This window comes from Mytilus californianus, unplaced genomic scaffold, assembly GCF_021869535.1.
Source record: "Mytilus californianus isolate M0D057914Y unplaced genomic scaffold, xbMytCali1.0.p SCAF_5, whole genome shotgun sequence".
In the NCBI taxonomy this organism is placed as follows: Eukaryota; Metazoa; Mollusca; class Bivalvia; order Mytilida; family Mytilidae; genus Mytilus; species Mytilus californianus.
This window is the reverse complement of record NW_026262701.1, coordinates 62,625,840-62,649,634: the sequence shown is the minus strand read 5'-3', so window position 1 is coordinate 62,649,634 and position 23,795 is coordinate 62,625,840. Positions and strand designations below refer to the sequence as shown.

The window sequence follows — 23,795 nt, the reverse complement described above, 5'->3', positions numbered from 1 at the left end:
CAGTGGATTGTTTCAGTTAGCTTAGCAGGGCTTCAGCTGGTGGTCGCCATTCTTGCTTTTTGCGAAAAATAATAATTGTGGTGATTAAAAATCATGATTGGCATAAGAAATTGGTGAAAGAAATATAACGGTTCGACTACATCCATCTTGTTCATTTTGTTTCAGGTTTCTTAGACTTTTCCCTGATCAGACAATACTCAGATTTCACCTTGAACTTGTCACACATATCGATTTTTACAGAAAATCAATAATCAGCTGATTGCATTTGATAGCAATCTGCAACAATGGACTAATTAATTAAGGTGTTAAATGTATTGTTTAATGAAAATGTGTGGTGCAATGGCGTCACATGTCACCCACAGGATTGTTTTTACAACTTTGATAAATATAATTATTTTGAAGAGGGTATTTCCCATAGTTTTAGTGGCGCACCTGTCTTGAGAAAAGTTTTATGTCTCAGCTTTTACTTTTAACGATGGCCCAGAATTGAAAACTGATGATGAATCAAATTTTACAGTATCTTTAAAAAAGTACAAGAAATCTTTGTTATAATTTAGTGTTCATTTATTACAATGTAGGTTATAAAATAGATATGTAGAATTATAATAAATGAGACAACAATGCTGCAATCTGAATTTTTTTGTTAGCAAGAAGTCCTAAACACAAACCTGTTTATTTTAGTTGCAGAAAAAAAACTGAGAGTGGCAAAATAAATATCATTTTGGTAAAAGAGGTGGCGAAAAAAAAGAAATTGACCCATGGGAAACCCTGTTTTAGCATTTATGCAAATCTTACATTGCTGACAATATTACTATCATGTATATTGTACTGTACTGTAATCTTTTATACTTCATAGGATAATATGCCTAGCCCTAATTTGGCATATATTTCTAATAAACTCACATCATAATGAACATGAGTACCAAGTTTCAAGTGCATGTGACCACAACTTCATGGTTAACAACATAAACAAAAAACTTTACACTGAAACAGAACGGAAAACATGAAAACTTAACCTTGATCACTGAAACATGAAATGAGGTCAAGGATCCCATATACCCAATATAGTTGTCCTATTACTCTTCACAAGTAAGAAATTCATTTGATAATAAATTGCTCCACAGGGCGCAGCTTGATACGACCGCAGAGGTCGAACCCTGAACAGTTGGGGCAAGTATGGACACAACATTCAAGCTTGATACAGCTCTGAATTTGGATTGTGATTAAATATTTGACACAGCATAGGTTTCTGACACAGAATGAATGTGGTCTAAGAACTTAAAAATTTTAAATTGGACATTCAACTATTATGGTCCAATATCCAAAATCTAAATACATGGTTTAATTTTGGACCCTTTGGACCTTAATGTAGACCAATTTGAAAACGGAACCAAAAATTAAGAATCTAAATACACGGTTAGATTCGGCATATCAAAGAACCCCAATAATTCAATTTTTGATGAAATCAAACAAAGTTTAATTTTGGACCCTTTGGACCTCAATGTGGACCAATTTAAAAACGGGGCCCAAAATCCAAAAACTTAATACACGGTTCGAATCAGCATAGTAAAGAACCCCAAGAATTCAAGAATAAAACCCCATTCAAATTGGTCAAGAAATAAGCAATTTATACGAAGTATCTTCTTTTGCACAATACTGTGCAATTGAATATTTCTTGCTATTGCGCAATACTGTACAATTGACAATTTCTTGCTATTGCGCAATATTGTGCTATTGGATATTTCTTGCTATTGCACAATACTGTGCAATTGAAGATTTCTTGCTATTGCGCAATACTGTGCAATTGAAGATTTCTTGTTATTGTGCAATACTGTGCAATTGAAAATTTCTTGCTATTGCACAATACTTATTTTATAATAATTTACACATCCTGTTTGGTGTGTATCTCCTACCATATCATTATTATTTGCTTTTAAATATAAAACAGAAATAACCAACTTAAAATGGAAAATTTTAAAAGAAAAAAAAAAGGAAAAAAAAAAATCCCCCCCCCCAAATTTTTTGAACCCCCTTATGATTCATCACCCCCAAACTCAATCCCAGCCTTCCCTTTGTGGTATGGTACCTTGCAGTACAATTTCAGAGAGATCCATACACTTGAACACAAGTTATTGTCTGGAAACTAGAAAAATGCTTATTTTTGGCCCCTTTTTGGCCCCTTATTCCTAAACGTTTTGGGCAATTACCCCCAAACTCAATTCCAGCTTTCCCTTTGTGATATGGAACCTTGTAGTACAATTTCAGAAAGATCCATACACATACAAGTTATTGTCATGAAACTAGAAAAATGCTTGTTTTTTGCCCCTTTTTTGGCCCCTAATTCCTACTATTTTGAGGCAATTACCCCCAAAATCAATCCCAGCATTCCCTGTGTGATATGGAACCTTGTGGTACAATTTCAGAGAGATCCATACACTTGAACACAAGTTATTGTCTGGAAACTAGAAAAATGCTTATTTTTGGCCCCTTTTTGGCCCCTTATTCCTAAACGTTTTGGGCAATTACCCTCAAACTCAATTCCAGCTTTCCCTTTGTGATATGGAACCTTGTAGTACAATTTCAGAAAGATCCATACAACACAAGTTATTGTCATGAAACTAGAAAAATGCTTGTTTTTTGCCACTTTTTTTGCCCCTAATTCCTACTATTTTGAGGCAATTACCCCCAAAATCAATCCAAGCATTCCCTGTGTGATATGGAACCTTGTGGTACAATGTCAGAGAGATCCATACACTAACACACAAGTTATGTCTGGAAGTTACAAAAATGCTTATTTTTGGCCCCTTTTTGGCCCCTAATTCCTTAACTGTTGGTACCATAACCCCCAAAATCAATCCCAACCTTCCTTTTGTGGTATTGAACCTTATGGTAAAATTTCATAGAGATCCATTCACTTAAACTAAAGGAGAGTGCGAAAACCAATGTGTCTTTGGACGACGCCGGACGACAATAACGCCAACGTCATACCAATATACGACCGCAAAATTTTTTTGCGGTTGTATAAAAACTGCAAAATTTCCTCAAAACTACCAATTTAGTGGCAGCAACCCAACAATGGGTTGTTCGATTTGTCTGAAAATTTCAGGGCTGATAGATCTTGACCAATTGAACAATTTTACCTAATGTCAGATTTGCTCTAAAAGCTTTAGTTTTGGAGATATAAGCCAATAACTGCATTTGTCCCTTATGTTCTATTTTTAGCCATGGCGGCCATGTTTGTCGATGGATTAAAACTTCGGATACAATTTATAAACTAGATATCCTAAGGAACATTTAGATGAAGTTTGAAGGTATTTGGCCCAGTAGTTTCAGAAGAGAAGATTTTTAAATGTTAGCAAACTTGATGAACAAATTGTGTAAAATTGTCTTTATAGGGCAATAACTCCTTAAGGGGTCAATTGACAATTTTAGTCATATAAAACTTTTCTGTAGATCTTACTTTGCTGAACATTATTGCTGTTTACAGTTTATATCTATCTATAATAATATTCAAGATAATAACAAATAAAATGCTCCGCAGGGCGCAGCTTTATACGACCGCAGAGGTCGAACCCTGAACAGTTGGGGCAAGTATGGACACAACATTCAAGCTTGATACAGCTCTGAATTTGGATTGTGATTAAATATTTGACACAGCATAGGTTTCTGACACAGAATGAATGTGGTCTAAGAACTTAAAAATTTTAAATTGGACATTCACCTATTATGGTCCAATATCCAAAATCTAAATACATGGTTAGATTCAGCATATCAAAGAACCCCAAGAATTCAATTTTTGATGAAATCAAACAAAGTTTAATTTTGGACCCTTTTGACCTCAATGTGGACAAAGTTGATAACGGGGCCCAAAAATCTAAATACATGGTTAGATTCAGCATATCAAAGAACCCCATATATTCATATTTTGTTGAAATCAAACAAAGTTTAATTTTGGACCCCGATTTGGACCAACTTGAAAACTGGTCCCATAATTAAAAATCTAAATACATGTTTAGATTCAGCATATCAAAGAACCCTAAAAATTCAATTTTTGTTAAAATCAAACTAAGTTTCATTTTGGACCCTTTGGACCTTAATGTAGACCAATTTGAAAACGGAACCAAAAATTAACAATCTAAATACACGGTTAGATTCGGCATATCAAAGAACCCCAATAATTCAATTTTTGATAAAATCAAACAAAGTTAAATTTTGGACCATTTGGACCTCAATGTGGACCAATTTAAAAACAGGGCCCAAAATCCAATAAAATGCTTCGCTGGGCGCAGCTTGATAGGACCACAGAGGTCGAACCCTGAACAGTTGGGGCAAGTATGGACACAACATTCAAGCTTGATACAGCTCTGAATTTGGATTGTGATTAAATAATTGACACAGCATAGGTTTCTTACACAGAAAAAATGTGGTCTAAGAACTTGATTTTTTTTAAGTTACCTATTTTGGTCCAATGTCCAAAATCAAAATACATGGTTAGATTCAGCATATCAAAGAACCCCATATATTCAACTTTTGTTGAAATCAAACAAAGTTTAATTTTGGACCCCAACTTGGACCAACTTGAAAACTGGGCCCATAATCAAAAATCTAAACACATGTTTAGATTTAGCATATCAAAGAACCCCAAGAATTCAATTTTTGTTAAAATCAAACTAAGTTTAATTTTGGACCCTTTGGACCTTAATGTAGACCAATTAAAAAAACGGGACCCAAAATTAAAAATCTAAATACACGGTTAGATTTGGAATATCAAAGAACCCCAATAATTCAATTTTTGATGAAATCAAACAAAGTTCAATTTTGGACCCTTTTGACCTCAATATGAACCAATTTGATAGCGGGGCCCACAAATAAAAAATCTAAATACATGGTTAGATTCAGCATATCAAAGAACCCCATATATTCATTTTTTGTTGAAATAAAAAAAAGTTTAATTTTGGACCCCAACTTGGATCAACTTGAAAACTGGGCCCATAATCAAAAATCCAAACACATGTTTAGATTCAGCATATCAAAGAATCCCAAGAATTCAATTTTTGTTAAAATCAAACTAAGCTTAATTTTGGACCCTTTGGACCTTAATGTAGACCAATTTAAAAAACGGGACCAAAATTAAAAATCTAAATAGACGGTTAGATTTGGAATATCAAAGAACCCCAATAATTCAATTTTTGATGAAATCAAACAAAGTTTAATTTTGGACCCTTTTAACCTCAATATGAACCAATTTGATAGCGGGGCCCACAAATAAAAAATCTAAATACATGGTTAGATTCAGCATATCAAAGAACCCCATATATTCAATTTTTGTTGAAATAAAAAAAAGTTTAATTTTGGACCCGTACTTGGACCAACTTGAAAACTGGGCCAATAATAAAAAATCCAAACACATGTTTAGATTCAGCATATCAAAGAACCCCAAGAATTCAATTTTTGTTTAAATCAAACTAAGTTTAATTTCTGACCCTTTGGACCTTAATGTAGACCAATTTAAAAAACGGGCCATAAATTAAAAATCTAAAAACACGGTTAGATTTGGCATATCAAAGAACCCCAATAATTCAATTTTTGATGAAATCAAACAAAGTTTAATTTTGGAACCTTTTGACCTCAATATGAACCAATTTGATAGCGGGCCCACAAATAAAAAATCTAAATACATGGTTAGATACAGCATATCAAAGAACCCCATATATTCAATTTTTGATGAAATCAAACAAAGTTTAATTTTGGACCCCAACTTGGACCAACTTGATAACTGGGCCCATAATAAAAAATCCAAACACGTGTTTAGATTCAGCATATCAAAGAACCCTATCTATTCAGTTTTTGTTAAAATCAAACAAAGTTTAATTTTGGACCCTTTGGACCTTAATGTAGACCAATTTGAAAACTGGACCAAAAATTAAAAATCTAAATACACGGTTAGATTCGGCATAACAAATAAATAAATGTGGTCAAAGATTTTACAAATCTAATGCTCCATACTGTGCAATTACAGATTACTTCTTTAAATTTTTCAATATTTGAAATTTGAAAAAAACATAATATTTGAAGAATATTTCTTTTTAATTTCTGAAATCTGAAATGAGAAAAAATTGACCCCCCCCACAATTTCTTTTTACCCCCCCCCCCCCCCCCCCCCACACACACTTTTTGTCCCCCAAAAAATTCTTTCATTTAAATTTACCATAGTGCTAACTTAATCTATTTTATAAAATATAGTGTCAAATCTTTCATATGGATTTTTTTGTAAAAAAAAAAAGTTGCAACATTTGCAGATATTTTTACTGGTCTTCCTTTATAAATATGCATTTCTTTAAACATAATTTAAAAGCAGTGTAAGGGAAGTAACCAAAACGTTGTATTTGGATTACTTCCCTTACACTGTTTTAAATTATCTTAATTGTTCATTAACCATTACTTTATACATAATTTAAAAGCAGTGTAAGGGAGATAATTTCAATGATGTATTTGATTTATCTCCCTGAGACTGCTTTAAATTATGTTTTGTACTAAAGTATTTGTCCATTAACCAGGACAACCTTGTTTTTCCCCCTTTTTTGCCCCTAATTCCTAAACGGTTTGAGCCATAACCCCCCAAAGCAAATCCTAACCATCCCTTTGTGGTATGGAAACTTGTAGTATAATTTCAGAGAGATCCATACAGCATTCCACAGTTATTGTCTGGAAACTAGAAAGTGCTTATTTTTGGCCCCTTTTTGGCCCCTAATTCCTTAACTGTTGGTACCATAACCCCCAAAATCAATCCCCACCTTCCTTTTGTGGTATTGAACCTTATGGTAAAATTTCAAAGAGATCCATTCACTTAAACTAAAGTTAGAGTGCGAAAACCAATGTGTCTTGGGACCAATATACGACTGCAAAATTTTTTTGCGGTCGTATAAAAACTAAATACACGGTTAGATTCAGCATATTAAGGAACCCCAAGAATTCAAGAATAAAACCCCATTGAAATTGATCAAGAAATAAGCAATTTATACGAAGTATCTTCTTTTGCACAATACTGTGCAATTGAATATTTCTTGCTATTGCGCAATACTGTACAATTGACAATTTCTTGCTATTGCGCAATATTATGCTATTGCGCAATACTGTGCAATTGAAGATTTCTTGCTATTGTGCAATACTGTGCAATTGAAAATTTCTTGCTATTGCACAATACTTTTTATACAATAATTTACACATCCTGTTTGGTGTGTATCTCCTACCATATCATTATTATTTGCTTTTAAATATAAATCAGAAATAACCAACTTAAAATGGAAAATTTTAAAAGAAAAAAATAAGGAAAAAAATTAAAAAAAATAAAAAAAAAAAAAATCCCCCCCTCCCCAAATTTTTTGAACCCCCTTATGATTAATCACACCCAAACTCAATCCCAGCCTTCCCTTTGTGGTATGGTACCTTGCAGTACAATTTCAGAGAGATCCATACACTTGAACACAAGTTATTGTCTGGAAACTAGAAAAATGCTTATTTTTGGCCCCTTTTTGGCCCCCAATTCCTAAACGTTTTGGGCAATTACTCCCAAAATCAATTACAGCCTTCCCTTTGTGATATGGAACATTGTGGTACAATGTCAGAGAGATTCATACACTTACACACAAGTTATTGTCTGGAAGTTACAAAAATGCTTATTTTTGGCCCCTTTTTGGCCTCTAATTCCTTAACTGTTGGTACCATAACCCCCAAAATCAATCTCAACCTTCCTTTCGTGGTATTGAACCTTATGGTAAAATTTCATGGAGATCCATTCACTTAAACTAAAGTTAGAGTGCGAAAAACCAATGTGTCTTCGGACGATGACCACGACAACGACGACGACGCCAACGTCATACCAATATACGACCAAAAAATTATTAATTTTTGCGGTCGTATAAAAACTGCAAAATTTCCTCAAAACTACCAATTTAGTGGCAGCAACCCAACAATGGGTTGTTCGATTTGTCTGAAAATTTCATGTCTGATAGATCTTGACCAATTGAACAATTTTACCCATGTCAGATTTGCTCTAAAAGCTTTAGTTTTGGAGATATAAGCCAAAAACTGCATTTGACCCTTATTTTCTATTTTTAGCCATGGCGGCCATGTTTGTCGATGGATTAAAACTTCGGATACAGTTTATAAACTATATATCCTAAGGAACATTTAGATCAAATTTGAAGGCATTTGGCCCAGTAGTTTCAGAGGAGAAGATTTTTAAATGTTAGCAAACTTGATGAACAAATTGTGTAAAATTGTCTTTAAAGGGCAATAACTCCTTAAGGGGTCAATTGACAATTTTAGTCAGACAAAACTTTTCTGTAGATCTTACTTTGCTGAACATTATTGCTGTTTACAGTTTATATCTATCTATAATAATATTAAAGATAATAACAAATAAAATGCTCTGCTGGGCGCAGCTTGATGTGACCGCAGAGGTCGAACCCTGAACAGTTGGGGCAAGTATGGACACAACATTCAAGCTTGATACAGCTCTGAATTTGGATTGTGATTAAATATTTGACACAGCATAGGTTTCTGACACAGAATGAATGTGGTCTAAGAATTTTTTTAATTTACCTATTATGGTCCAATATCCAAAATCAAAATACATGGTTAGATTCAGCATATCAAAGAACCCCATATATTCAATTTTTGTTGAAATCAAACAAAGTTTAATTTTGGACCCCAACTTGGACAAACTTGAAAACTGGTCCCATAATCAAAAATCTAAACACATGTTTAGATTCAGCATATCAAAGTACCCCAAGAATTCATTTTTTGTTAAAATCAAACTAAGTTTAATTTTGGACCCTTTGGACCTTAATGTAGACCAATTAAAAAAAAACGGGACCCAAAATTAAAAATCTAAAAACACGGTTAGATTTGGCATATCAAAGAACCCCAATAATTAAATTTTTGATGAAATCAAACAAAGTTTAATTTTGGACCCTTTTGACCTCAATATGAACCAATTTGATAGCGGGCCCACAAATAAAAAATCTAAATACATGGTAAGATTCAGCATATCAATGAACCCCATATATTCAATTTTTGTTAAAATCAAACTAAGTTTAATTTTGGACCCCAGTTTGGACCAACTTAAAAACTGGGCCAAAAATCTAAAATCTAAATACATGTTTAGATTCAGCAGATCAAAGAACCCCATATATTCAATTTTTGTTGAAATCAAACAAAGTTTAATTTTGTTGGACCCCAACTTGGACCAACTTGAAAACGGGGCTCATAATCAAAAATCTAAACACATGTTTAGATTCAGCATATCAAAGAACCCCAATAATTCAATTTCTGATGAAATAAAACAAAGTTTAATTTTGACCCTTTTGACCTCAATATGAACCAATTTGATAGCGGGGCCCACAAATCAAAAATCTAAATACATGGTTAGATTCAGCATATCAAAGAACCCCATATATTCAATTTTTGTTCAAATTAAACAAAGTTTAATTTTGGACCCCAACTTGGACCAACTTGAAAACTGGGCCCAAAATAAAAAATCTAAATACATGTTTAGATTCAGCATATCAAAAATCCCCATATATTCAATTTTTGTTAAAATCAAACTAAGTTTAATTTTGGACCCTTTGGACCTTAATGTAGACCAATTTGAAAACTGGACCCAAAATTAAAAATCTAAATACACGGTTAGATTTGGCATATCAAAGAACCCCAATAATTCAATTTTTTGATGAAATAAAACAAAGTTTAATTTTGGACCCTTTGACCTCAATATGAACCAATTTGATAGCAGGGCCCACAAATCAAAAATCTAAATACATGGTTAGATTCAGCATATCAAAGAACCCCATATATTCAATTTTTGTTGAAATCAAACAAAGTTTAATTTTGGACCCTTTGGACCTTAATGTAGACCAATTTGAAAACTGGACCCAAAATTAAAGATCTAAATACACGGTTAGATTTGGCATATCAGAGAACCCCAATAATTCAATTTTTTGATGAAATAAAACAAAGTTTAATTTTGCAATTTTTGTTGAAATCAAACAGTTTAATTTTGGACCCCAATTTTTACCAACTTGAAAACTGGGCCCAAAATCAAAAATCTAAATACATGTTTAGATTCAGCATATCAAAGAACCCCATATATTCAATTTTTTTTAAAATCAAACTAAATTTAATTTTGGACCCTTTGGACCTTAATGTAGACCAATTTGAAAACTGGACCCAGAATTAAAAATCTAAATACACGGTCAGATTTGGCATAACAAATAAATAAATGTGGTCAAAGATTTTACAAATCTAATGCGCCATACTGTGCAATTAAAGATTACTTCTTGAAATTTTTCAATATTTGAAATTTGAAAAAAAAATAAATATTTGAAGAATAATTCTTTTTAATTTCTGAAACCTGAAATGAGAAAAAATTGACCCCCCCCCAAATTCTTTTTACCCCCATAAAAAATATTTTTTAAAATAATTACCCATTTACAATAGTGCTAACTTCATCTATTTATAATAGAATTTAAAATATGGTGTCAAATCTTTCATATGGATTTTTTTGTAACATTTGCAGATATTTTTATTTTTATAATTTAAAAGCAGTGTAAGGGAAGTAATCAAAACGTTGTATGTGGATTACCTCCCTTACACTGTTTTAAATTGTCTTAATTGTTCATTAACCATTACTTTATATATAATTTAAAAGCAGTGTAAGGGAGGTAATTCTAATGATGTATTTGATTTATCTCCCTTACACTGCTTTAAATTATGTTTTGTACTAAAGTATTTGTCCATAAAAAATACTTGTTTTTTGCCCCTTTTTTGGCCCCTAATTCCTAAAATTTTGAGGTAATTACCCCCAAAATCAATCCAAGCATTCCCTTTGTGATATGGAACCTTGTGGTACAATGTCAGAGAGATCCATACACTAACACACAAGTTATGTCTGGAAGTTACAAAAATGCTTATTTTTGGCCCCTTTTTGGCCCCTAATTCCTTAACTGTTGGTACCATAACCCCCAAAATCGATCCCAACCTTCCTTTTGTGGTATTGAACCTTATGGTAAAATTTCATAGAGATCCATTCACTTAAACTAAAGTGAGAGTGCGAAAAGCAATGAGTCTTCGGACGACGACGCCAACGTCATACCAATATACGATCGCAAAATTTGTTTGCGGTCGTATAAAAACTGCAAAATTTCCTTTAAACTACCAATTTAGTGGCAGCAACCCAACAATGAGTTGTTCGATTCGTCTGAAAATTTCAGGTCTGATAGATCTTGACCAATTGAACAATTTTACCCCATGTCAGATTTGCTCTAAAAGCTTTAGTTTTTGAGATATAAGCAAATAAAATGCTCCGCAGGGCGGAGCTTGATACGACCGCAGAGGTCGAACCCTGAACAGTTGGGGGAAGTATGGACACAACATTCAAGCTTGATACAGCTTTGGATTTGGATTGTGATTAAATATTTGACACAGCATAGGTTTCTAACACAGATTGAATGTGGTCTAAGAACTTAAAAATTTTAAATTGGACATTCACCTATTATGGTCCAATATCCAAAATCTAAATACATGGTTAGATTCAGCATATCAAAGAACCCCAAGAATTCAATTTTTGATGAAATCAAACAAAGTTTAATTTCGGACCCTTTTGACCTCAATGTGGACAAAGTTGATAACGGGGCCCAAAAATCAAAAATCTAAATACATGGTTAGATTCAGCATATCAAAGAAAACCATATACTCAATTTTTGTTGAAATCAAACAAAGTTTAATTTTGGACCCCGATTTGGACCAACTTGAAAACTGGGCCCATAATCAAAAATCTAAATACATGTTTAGATTCAGCATATCAAAGAACCCTACGAATTCAATTTTTGTTAATTTCAAACTAAGTTTAATTTTGGACCCTTTGGACCTTAATGTAGACCAATTTGAAAACGGAACCAAAAATTAAGAATCTAAATACACGGTTAGATTCGGCATATCAAAGAACCCCAATAATTCAATTTTTGATGAAATCAAACAAAGTTTAATTTTGGACCCTTTTGACCTCAATGTGGACAAAGTTGATAACGGGGCCCAAAAATCAAAAATCTAAATACATGGTTAGATTCAGCATATCAAAGAACCCCATATATTCAATTTTTGTTGAAATCAAACAAAGTTTAATTTTGGACCCCGATTTGGACCAACTTGAAAACTGGGCCCATAATCAAAAATCTAAATACATGTTTAGATTCAGCATATCAAAGAACCCTAAGAATTCAATTTTTGTTAAAATCAAACTAAGTTTAATTTTGGACCCTTTGTACCTTAATGTAGACCAATTTGAAAACGGTACCAAAATTTAAGAATCTAAATACACAGTTAGATTCGGCATATCAAAGAACCCCAATAATTCATTTTTTGATGAAATCAAACAAAGTTTAATTTTGGACCCTTTGGACCTCAATGTGGACCAATTTAAAAACGGGGCCCAAAATCCAAAAACTAAATACACGGTTATATTCAGCATATTAAAGAACCCCCATGAAATCAAGAATAAAACCCCATTGAAATTGGTCAAGAAATAAGCAATTTATAGGAAGTATCTTCTTTTGCACAATCCTGTGCTATTAAATATTTCTTGCTATTGCGCAATACTGTACAATTGACAATTTCTTGCTATTGCGCAATATTGTGCTATTGGATATTTCTTGCTATTGCGCAATACTGTGCAATTGAAGATTTCTTGCTATTGCGCAATACTGTGCAATTGAAGATGTCTTGCTATTGTGCAATACTGTGCAATTGAAAATTTCTTGCTATTGCACAATACTTATTATATAATAATTTACACATCCTGTTTGGTGTGTATCTCCTACCATATCATTATTATTTGATTTTAAATATAAATCAGAAATAACCAACTTAAAATGGAAAATTTTAAAAGAAACAAAAAAGGAAAAAAAGAAAAAAAAGGAAAAAAAAATGATTCATCACCCCCAAACTCAATCCCAGCCTTCCCTTTGTGGTATGGTACCTTGCAGTACAATTTCAGAGAGATCCATACACTTGAACACAAGTTATTGTCTGGAAACTAGAAAAAAATGTGTTTTTTGGCCCCTTTTTGGCCCCAAATTCCTAAACGTTTAGGGCAATTACCCCCCAACTCAAACCCAGCTTTCCCTTTGTGATATGGAACCTTGTAGTACAATTTCAGAAAGATCCATACACTTACACACAAGTTATTGTCATGAAACTAGAAAAATGCTTGTTTTTTGCCCCTTTTTTGGCCCCTAATTCCTAAAATTTGGAGGCAATTACCCCCAAAATCAATCCCAGCATTCCTTTAGTGATATGGAACCTTGTGGTACAATGTCAGAGAGATCCATACACTAACACACAAGTTATGTCTGGAAGTTACAAAAATGCTTATTTTTGGCCCCTTTTTGGCCCCTAATTCCTTTACTGTTATTACAATAACCCCCAAAATCAATCCCAACCTTCCTTTTGTGGTATTGAACCTTGTGGTAAAATTTCATAAAGATCCATTCACTTAAACTAAAGTTAGAGTGCGAAAACCAATGTGTCTTCGGACGACGACGACGACGACGACGACGACGACGACGACGCCAACGTCATACCAATATACGAACACAAAAATTTTTTTGCGGTCGTATAAAAACTGCATTTGACCCCTATGTTCTATTTTTAGCCATGGTGGCCATGTTTGTCGATGAATCAAAACTTTGGATACAATTTACAAACTAGATACCCTAAGGAACATTTAGTTAAAGTTTGAAGTATTTGGCCGAGTAGTTTCAGAGGAGAAGATTTTTTAAATAGTTTACGACGGCAGACGACGAACGCCAAGTGATAGCATAAGCTCACATGAGGCCCTTCGGGCCCCGGTGAGCTAACAAAGAGAAAGTGTTTTGGTTATCCTGAGATTATAAGCCATTATTTGGACCATGAAATTGAAAAAGCAACAGAAGCACCAGTGGTGCAAAAGCCCAGTTGCTATCTTTTGGATTTTAAGTATTTCGTTTGTTCAGTATGTTTTTTTTTATTCCCATCAAAGGCACAATTACTCCAAAAGATTGGTAGTCCTGATTTATGACATAAAATATATTGTCTAGAAACATTTATAGGCACTTTGATGTTCAAGCCCAAAAATCAATAGGTCTCTGCTTTCTCGGGGGGCTAAGTTTGGTGAAGGTTAGACACATGGTTTAAAAGATATAATCTGGAAACAAAAATGTTGCCCCAATTTCAGTCCATTAATAGCTTGTCCATTGACCTACACTACAAACTGCTCAAAGTCTGAAAAGACCAGTTTTTGTGCTCGACCAGTCTAGTCGAGCACAGATTTTACTCGACTTGTCTCGACAGTACTTAACTGTACTCGACTTTGGTCTCAACTTTAATAGTCTGAAATGGTCTCGACCAAGGCTCGACCTGTCTCGACCAGTCTTGACCTGTCTCGACTCATTCTCGACCAGTCTTGACCTGTCTCGACTAGTCTTGACCTTCAATTTTAGTCTCAACTGGTCTGAATCAGCCCATCTAAGTAAATTAAATATTGATCTTACAAAATTCCAGGTTATTTGGTAGTTGGTTCATTGCTGGGAAATTAAAGAAGTAAATTAATAGGTAAAAAAAAGCAAGAATTTTCAGTTTTGACTAAATTCAGATAGTCGTCTTTAATTATTTCTATAACTTTTTCAAATAAACTTGGATTTTCATAAAACTCTACAGCTATCATGGCTATCTCAATTATACATTGATCTTACTGAATCCCAGGTCGTTATGTAGTTTGGTGTATTGCTGTCAAATTTAAGAATTTAATTAATAGGTAAAAAAAAGCTAGAATTTTCAGTAGGACTGAATTCAGCTAGTCAACTTTAAATTTGTTTATTATTTTTTCAAATTAACTTAGATTTTCATATAACTATACAGCTATCTCAGTTGTATATTGATCTTACTGAATCCCAGGTCATTATGTAGTTTCGTGTATTGCTGTCAAATTTAAGGATTAAATTAATAGATAAAAAAAAGAAGAGATTTTTCATTTTGGGTAAATTCAGATTGTCAACTTTAATTATTTCTATAACTTTGTCAAATCAACTTGGATTTTCATCAAACTCTACATCTATCTCAATTATACATTGATCTTACTGAATCCCAGGTCGTTATGTAGTTTGGTGTATTGCTGTCAAATTTAAGAATTTAATTAATAAGTAAATAAAATGCTTCGCTGGGCGCAGCTTGATACGACCGCAGAGGTCGAACCCTGAACAGTTGGGGCAAGTATGGACACAACATTCAAGCTTGATACAGCTCTGAATTTGGATTGTGATTAAATATTTGACACAGCATAGGTTTCTGACACAGAAAGAATGTGGTCTAAGAACTTCAATTTTTTTAATTTACCTATTATGGTCCAATGTCCAAAATCAAAATACATGGTTAGATTCAGCATATCAAAGAACCCCATATATTCAATTTTTGTTGAAATCAAACAAAGTTTAATTTTGGACCCCAACTTGGACAAACTTGAAAACTGGTCCCATAATCAGTAATCTAAACACATGTTTAGATTCAGCATATCAAAGTACCCCAAGAATTCATTTTTTGTTAAAATCAAACTAAGTTTAATTTTGGACCCTTTGGACCTTAATGTAGACCAATTTAAAAAACGGGACCCAAAATTAAAAATCTAAAAACACGGTTAGATTTGGAATATCAAAGAACCCCAACAATTCAATTTTGGATGAAATCAAACAAAGTTTGATTTTGGACCCTTTTGACCTCAATATGAACCAATTTGATAGCGGGCCCACAAATAAAAAATCTAAATACAAGGTAAGATTCAGCAAATCAAAGAACCCCATATATTCATATTTTGTTGAAATCAAACAAAGTTTAATTTTGGACCCCAATTTGGACCAACTTGAAAACTTGGCCAAAAATCTTAAATCTAAATACATGTTTAGATTCAGCATATCAAAGAACCCCATATATTCAATTTTTGTTGAAATCAAACAAAGTTTAATTTTGTTGGACCCCAACTTGGACCAACTTGAAAACTGGGCTCATAATCAAAAATCTAAACACATGTTTAGATTCAGCATATCAAAGAACCCCAAAAATTCAATTTTTGTTAAAATCAAACTAAGTTTAATTTTGGACCCTTTGGACCTTAATGTAGACCAATTTAAAAAACGGGACCCAAAATTAAAAATCTAAATACACGGTTAGATTTGGCATATCAAAGAACCCAAATAATTAAATTTTTGATGAAATCAAACAAAGTTTAATTTTGGACCCTTTTGACCTCAATATGAACCAATTTGATAGCGGGCCCACAAATAAAAAATCTAAATACATGGTAAGATTCAGCATATCAATGAACCCCATATATTCAATTTTTGTTAAAATCAAACTAAGTTTAATTTTGGACCCCAGTTTGGACCAACTTAAAAACTGGGCCAAAAATCTAAAATCTAAATACATGTTTAGATTCAGCATATCAAAGAACCCCATATATTCAATTTTTGTTGAAATCAAACAAAGTTTAATTTTGGTCCCCAACTTGGACCAACTTGAAAACTGGGCCCATAATCAAAAATCTAAACACATGTTTAGATTCAGCATATCAAAGAACCCCAAGAATTCAATTTTTGTTAAAATCAAACTTAGTTTAATTTTGGACCCTTTTGACCTCAATATGAACCAATTTGATAGCGGGGTCCACAAATAAAAAATCTAAATACATGGTTAGATTCAGCATATCAAAGAACCCCATATATTCAATTTTTGTTGAAATCAAACAAAGTTTAATTTTGGACCCCAATTTGGACCAACTTGAAAACTGGGCCAAAAATCAACAAGAGTGGACACGCTGAAATGTCTCGCCTTCTTTACTAACCATTGATATTATGTTGATAGTCCTAAATGAAAGCTTTACTACAACTATTACATAAACTTAACATGATCCAAGAAAATGAAGTCAAGGTCATATAAACCAAACAAGAAATACATGTACACCTTACAATCATTCAATACACTAAATATAGTTGACCTATTGCTTATAGTTTCTAAGAAACAGACTTAACCAAGAAAACTAAACATTGACCAATGAATCGTGAAAATGAGGTCAAAGTCAGATGAACCATGCCAGGCAGACATGAACAGCTTACAATCCTTCCATACAACAAATATAGCTGACCTATTGCTTATAGTTTAAGAAAAACAGACTGAAACACATAAACTTAACACTGAGCAATGAACTGTGAAAATGAGGTCAAGGTCAAATAAAACCTGCGAGACTGACATGTACATCATAGAATATTTCCATACACCAAATATAGTTGACTTATTGCATAATAGTATAAGAAAAAAGACCAAAACTCAAAAACTTTTCTTTGACCACTGAACCATGAAAATGAGGTCAAAGTCAGATGACACCTGCCAGTTGGACATGTACACCTTACAATCATTCCATACACCAAATAAAGTAGACCTATTGGATAAAGTATAAGAAAAACTGACCAAAACACAAAAACTTAACTATAACCACTGAACCATGAAAATGAGGTCAAGGTCAGATGACACCTGCCAGTTGGACATGTACACCTTACAATCATTCCATACACCAAATATAGTAGACCTATTGGATAAAGTATAAGAAAAACGGACCAAAACACAAAAACTTAACTATAACCAATGAACCATGAAAATGAGGTCAAGGTCAGATGACACCTGCCAGTTGGACATGTACACCTTACAATCATTCCATACACCAAATATAATAGACCTATTGCATACAGTATAAGAAAAACAGACCAAAACACAAAAACTTAACTATAACCACTGAGCCATGAAAATGAGGTCAAGGTCAGATGACACCTGCCAGTTGGACATGTACACCTTACAATCATTCCATACACCAAATATAATAGACCTATTGCATACAGTATAAGAAAAACAGACCAAAACACAAAAACTTAACTATAACCACTGAACCATGAAAATGAGGTCAAGGTCAGATGACACCTGCCAGTTGGACATGTACACCTTACAGTCCTTCCATACACCAAATATACTAGACCTATTGCTTATAGTATCTGAGATATGGACTTGACCACCAAAACTTAACCTTGTTCACTGATCCATGAAATGAGGTCGAGGTCAAGTGAAAACTGATTGACAGGCATGAGGACCTTGCAAGGTACACACATACTAAATATAGTTATCCTATTACTTATAATAAGAGAGAATTTAACATTACAAATAATCTGAACTTTTTTTTCAAGTAGTCACTGAACCATGAAAATGAGGTCAAGGAAATTGGACATGTGACTGACGGAAACTTCGTAACATGAGGTATCCATATACAAAGTATGAAGCATCCAGGTCTTCCACCTTCTAAAATATAAAGCTTTTAAGAAGTTAGCTAACGCCGCCGCCGCCGCCGCCCCCCGCCGCCGCCGGATCGCTATCCCTATGTCGAGCTTTCTGCGACAAAAGTCGCAGGCTCGACAAAAATCAAAATACATGTTTAGATTCAGCATATCAAAGAACCCAATATATTCAATTTTTGTTAAAATCAAACAAATTTTAATTTTGGACCCTTTGGACCTTAATGTAGACCAATTTGAAAACTGGATCCAAAATTAAAAATCTAAATACATCATTAGATTCGGCATAACAAATAAATAAATGTGGTCAAAGATTTTACAAATCTAATGCGCCATACTGTGCAATTAAAGATTACTTCTTGAAATTTTTCAATATTTGAAATTTGAAAAAAAAATAATATTTGAAGAATAATTCTTTTTAATTTCTGAAATCTGAAATGAGAAAAAATTGACCCCCCACAATTTCTTTTTACCCCCCCCCCCATTTTTTCCCCCAAACCATAATTACCCATTTAAATTTACCATAGTGCTAACTTAATCTATTTTATAATAGAATTTAAAATATAGTGTCAAATCTTTCAAATAAGATTTTTTTGTAAAAAAAAAAGATGCAACATTTGCAGATATTTTTACTGGTCTTCCTTTTTAAATATGTATTTCTTTAAACATAATTTAAAAGCAGTGTAAGGGAAGTAACCAAAACGTTGTATTTGGATTACCTCCCTTACACTGTTTTAAATAATCTTAATTGTTCATTAACCATTACTTTATACATAATTTAAAAGCAGTGTAAGGGAGATAATTTCAATGATGTATTTGATTTATCTCCCTTACACTGCTTTAAATTATGTTTTGTACTAAAGTATTTGTCCATTAACCAGGACAACCTTGTTTTTCCCCCTTTTTTGCCCCTAATTCTTAAACGGTTTGAGCCATAACCCCTCAAAGCAAATCCTAACAATCCCTTTGTGGTATGGAAACTTGTAGTATAATTTCAGAGAGATCCATACACCGTTCCACAGTTATTGTCTGGAAACTAGAAAATGCTTATTTTTGGCCCCTTTTTGGCCCCTAATTCCTTAACTGTTGGTACCATAACCCCCAAAATCAATCCCCACCTTCCTTTTGTTGTATTGAACCTTATGGTAAAATTTCATAGAGATCCATTCACTTAAACTAAAGTTAGAGTGCGAAAACTAATGCGTCTTCGGACGACGACGCCAACGTCATACCAATATACGACCACAAAAATTTGTTTGCGGTCATATAAAAAGCTAGAATTTTCAGTGGGACTGAATTCAGCTAGTCAACTTTAAATTTGTTTATTATTTTTTCAAATTAACTTGAATTTTCATATAACTATACAGCTATCTTAATTATATATTGATCTTATAGAATGCCAGGTTGTTTGCATTACTTTGGTTTATTGCTGTCAAATTTAAGAATTTAAATGATAGGTAAAAAAAAAGTTAGAATTTTCAGTCAACTGAATTCAGATAGTCAATTTTAAATTTGTTTATTACTTTTTCAAATTAAATTGGATTTTCATAAAACTATACACCTATCTCAGTTGTATATTGATCTTACTGAATTCCAGGTTGTTATGTTGTTTGGCAATTATTGCTGTCATATTTAAGGATTTAATTAATCAAGGTAAAAAAGCCAGAATTTTCAGTTTGGACTAAATTCAGATAGTTATCTTTAAATATTTTTATAACTATTTCAAAGTAACTTGGATTTTCATCAAAATCTACAGCTATCTCCATTATATATTTATCTTACAAAATACCAGGGTATTTGTTAATTTGGTTTATTGCTGTCAAATTAAAATATTTCAGCCTTTTTTACCTTTTACCTAAGTCCTTAAATTTGACAGCAATGCACCAACATACAAAACAACCTGGCATTTTGTAAGATAAATATAAAATAAAGATAGCTGAAAAGTTTGATGAAAATCCAAGCTGATTTGAAAAAGTTATAAAAATATTCAAAGATAATATCTGAATTTAGCCCAAACTGAAAATTCTAACTTTTTTTACCTTGATTAATTAAAACCTTAAATATGACAGCAATATGCCAATTAACATAACAACCTGGAATTCAGTAAGATCAATATACAACTGAGATAGGTGTATAGTTTTATGAAAATCCAATTTAATTTGAAAAAATAAAAAACAAATTTAAAGTTGACTAGCTGAATTCAGTCCCACTGAAAATTCTAGCTTTTTTTTACCTATTAATTAAATTCTTAAATTTGACAGCAATACACCAAACTACATAACGACCTGGGATTCAGTAAGATCAATGTATAATTGAGATAAATGTAGAGTTTGATGAAAATCCAAGTTGATTTGAAAAAGTTATGGAAATAATTAAAGTTGACTATCTGAATTATGCCAAAATGAAAAATCTCTTTTTTTATTACCTATTAATTTAATCCTTAAATTTGACAGCAATACACCAAGCTACATAATGACCTGGGATTCAGTAAGATCAATATACAACTGAGATAGCTGTATAGTTATATGAAAATCCAAGTTAATTTGAAAAAATAATAAACAAATTTAAAGTTGACTAGCTGAATTCAGTCCCACTGAAAATTCTAGCTTTTTTACCTATTAATTAAATTCTTAAATTTGACAGCAATACACCAAACTACATAACGACCTGGGATTCAGCAAGATCAATGTATAATTGAGATAGCTGTTGAGTTTTGTGAAAAATCAAGTTGATTTGAAAAAGTTATAGAAATAATTAAAGACGACTATCTGAATTTAGCCAAAACTGAAAATTCTTGCTTTTTTTTACCTATTAATTTACTTCTTTAATTTCCGAGCAATGAACCAACTACCAAAATAACCTGGAATTTTGTAAGATCAATATTTAATTTAGTTGAATGGGCTGATTCAGACCAGTTGAGACTAAAATTGATGGTCAAGACTAGTCGAGACAGGTCGAGACTGGTCGAGACTGAGTTGAGACAGGTAGGGACTTTACTGGTCGAGCACAAAAACGGGTCTTTTCAGTTTGTAGTGCTAGTAACCTCAAATCCAATATAGGTCTTCCTTTATTTCATAAAGCATTACTAAACCAACTTTGGTAAAAGCTAGACATATTGTTCAAATATTATTATCTGGAAACCAAAATATTGCCCTTATTTCAGTCTATCAATGACTTGACCTTTGTCCTAGTGAGCTAAATAATTAAATATGGGTATTTCTCACCTCATTTGGCATTATCAAACCAAATTTGGTAAAGATAGTGTATGTGACTAAACAGGTTTTGTCAGAAAACCAAATTTTTGACACCCAGAGGCATTCACCATAGTATCCAGAGTTAGACTTCTTTGCGACTTGGGCCAATATAGTAAAATACTTTGAACAATTCGAAATTATGTTAATTCAAATGAAAAGTAAATAAAAATTAAAATGTCAATTGTTCTTGAACAACTGAGAGGTCTTTCCTTTTCGAAATGTAAACTACATGTTCCAATAGGCGTAAAATTGAGAATGGAAATGGGGAATGTGTCAAAGAGACAACAACCCGACCATAGAACAGACAACAGCAGAAGGTCACCAACAGGTCTTCAATGCAGCGAGAAATTCCCGCACCCGGAGGCGTCCTTCAGCTGGCCCCTAAACAAATATATATACTAGTTCAGTGATAATGAACGCCATACTAAACTCCAAATTGTACACAAGAAACTAAAATTAAAAATAATACAAGACTAACAAAGGCTAGAGGCTCCTGACTTGGGACAGGCGCAAAAATGCGGCGGGGTTAAACATGTTTATGAGATCTCAACCCTCCCCCTTTACCTCTAGCCAATGTAGAAAAGTAAACGCATAACAATACGCACATTAAAATTCAGTTCAAGAGAAGTCCGAGTCTGATGTCAGAAGATGTAACCAAAGAAAATAAACAAAATGACAATAATACATAAATAACAACAGACTACTAGCAGTTAACTGACATGCCAGCTCCAGACTTCAATTAAACTGATTGAAAGATTATGTCTTCATCATATGAATATCAGGCACAATCCTTCCCGTTAGGGGTTAAGTATCATACCATCATAACATATATGAGAATGCAGAATGCATTGAAAAGCTCTCAAACACACATAAAACTGTTAAAATATGACAAATAAAATGCTCCGCTGGGCGCAGCTTGATACAACCGCAGAGGTTGAACCCTGAACAGTTGGAGTAAGTATGGACACAACATTCAAGCTTGATACAGCACTGAATTTGGATTGTGATTAAATATTTGACACAGCATAGGTTTCTGACACAGAATGAATGTGGTCTAAGAACTTAAAAAATTTTAATTTACCTATTCAAACCATATCATTATTATTTGCTTTTATATATAAATCAGAAATAACCAATTTACAATGGAAAATTTTAAAGAAAAAAAAAATCCTTCCCCCAAATTTTTTGAACCCCCTTATGATTCATCACCCCCAAACTCAATCCCAGCCTTCCCTTTGTGGTATGGTACCTTGCAGTACAATTTCAGTGAGATCCATACACTTGAACACAAGTTATTGTCTGGAAACTAGAAAAATGTGTTTTTTGGCCCCTTATTCCTAAACATTTAGGGCAATTACCCCCAAACTCAAACCCAGCTTTCCATTTGTGATATGGAACCTTGTAGTACAATTTCAGAAAGATCCATACACTTACACACAAGTTATTGTCCTGAAACTAGAAAAATGTTTGTTTTTTGCCCCTTTTTGGCCCCTTATTCCTAAAATATTGAGGCAATTACCCCCATCATCAATCCCAGCCTTCCCTTTGTGGTATGGTACCTTGCAGTACAATTTCAAAGAGATCCATACACTTGAACACAAGTTATTGTCTGGAAACTAGAAAAATGCTTATTTTTGGTCCCTTTTTGGCCCCCAATTCCTAAACGTTTCGGCAATTACCCCCAAACTCAATTCCAGCTTTCCCTTTGTGTGTGGAACCTTGTAGTACAATTTCAGAAAGATCCATACACTTACACACAAGTTATTGTCATGAAACTAGAAAAATGCTTGTTTTTTGGCCCTTTTTTGGCCCCTGATTCCTAAAATTTTGAGGCAATTACCCCCAAAATCAATCCCAGCATTCCTTTTGTGATATGGAACCTTGTGGTACAATGTCAGAGAGATCCATACACTAACACACAAGTAATGTCTGGAAGTTACAAAAATGCTTATTTTTGGCCCCTTTTTGGCCCCTAATTCCTTTACTGTTGGTACCATAACCCCTAAAATCAATCCCAACCTTCCTTTTGTGGTATTGAACCTTGTGGTAAAATTTCATAGAGATCCATTCACTTAAACTAAAGTTAGAGTGCGAAAACCAATGTGTCTTCGGATGACGCCGG

At 33.2% G+C, this 23,795-nt stretch overlaps 1 protein-coding gene and 1 long non-coding RNA gene across 3 annotated transcripts in view; one reads left to right on the top strand and one right to left on the bottom strand.

Moving 5' to 3' along the window:
• The window catches only part of LOC127701149 (amyloid-beta precursor-like protein), a 201,841-nt gene that overhangs the window by 10,961 nt on the left and 167,085 nt on the right, over positions 1–23,795 (bottom strand). The gene's annotated exons all lie outside the window — the stretch shown is intronic.
• Positions 31–16,310, top strand: LOC127701199 (uncharacterized). Its single transcript, XR_007981861.1, has 2 exons — positions 31–4,403; positions 15,378–16,310. It is a non-coding gene; the product is annotated as an uncharacterized LOC127701199 (long non-coding RNA).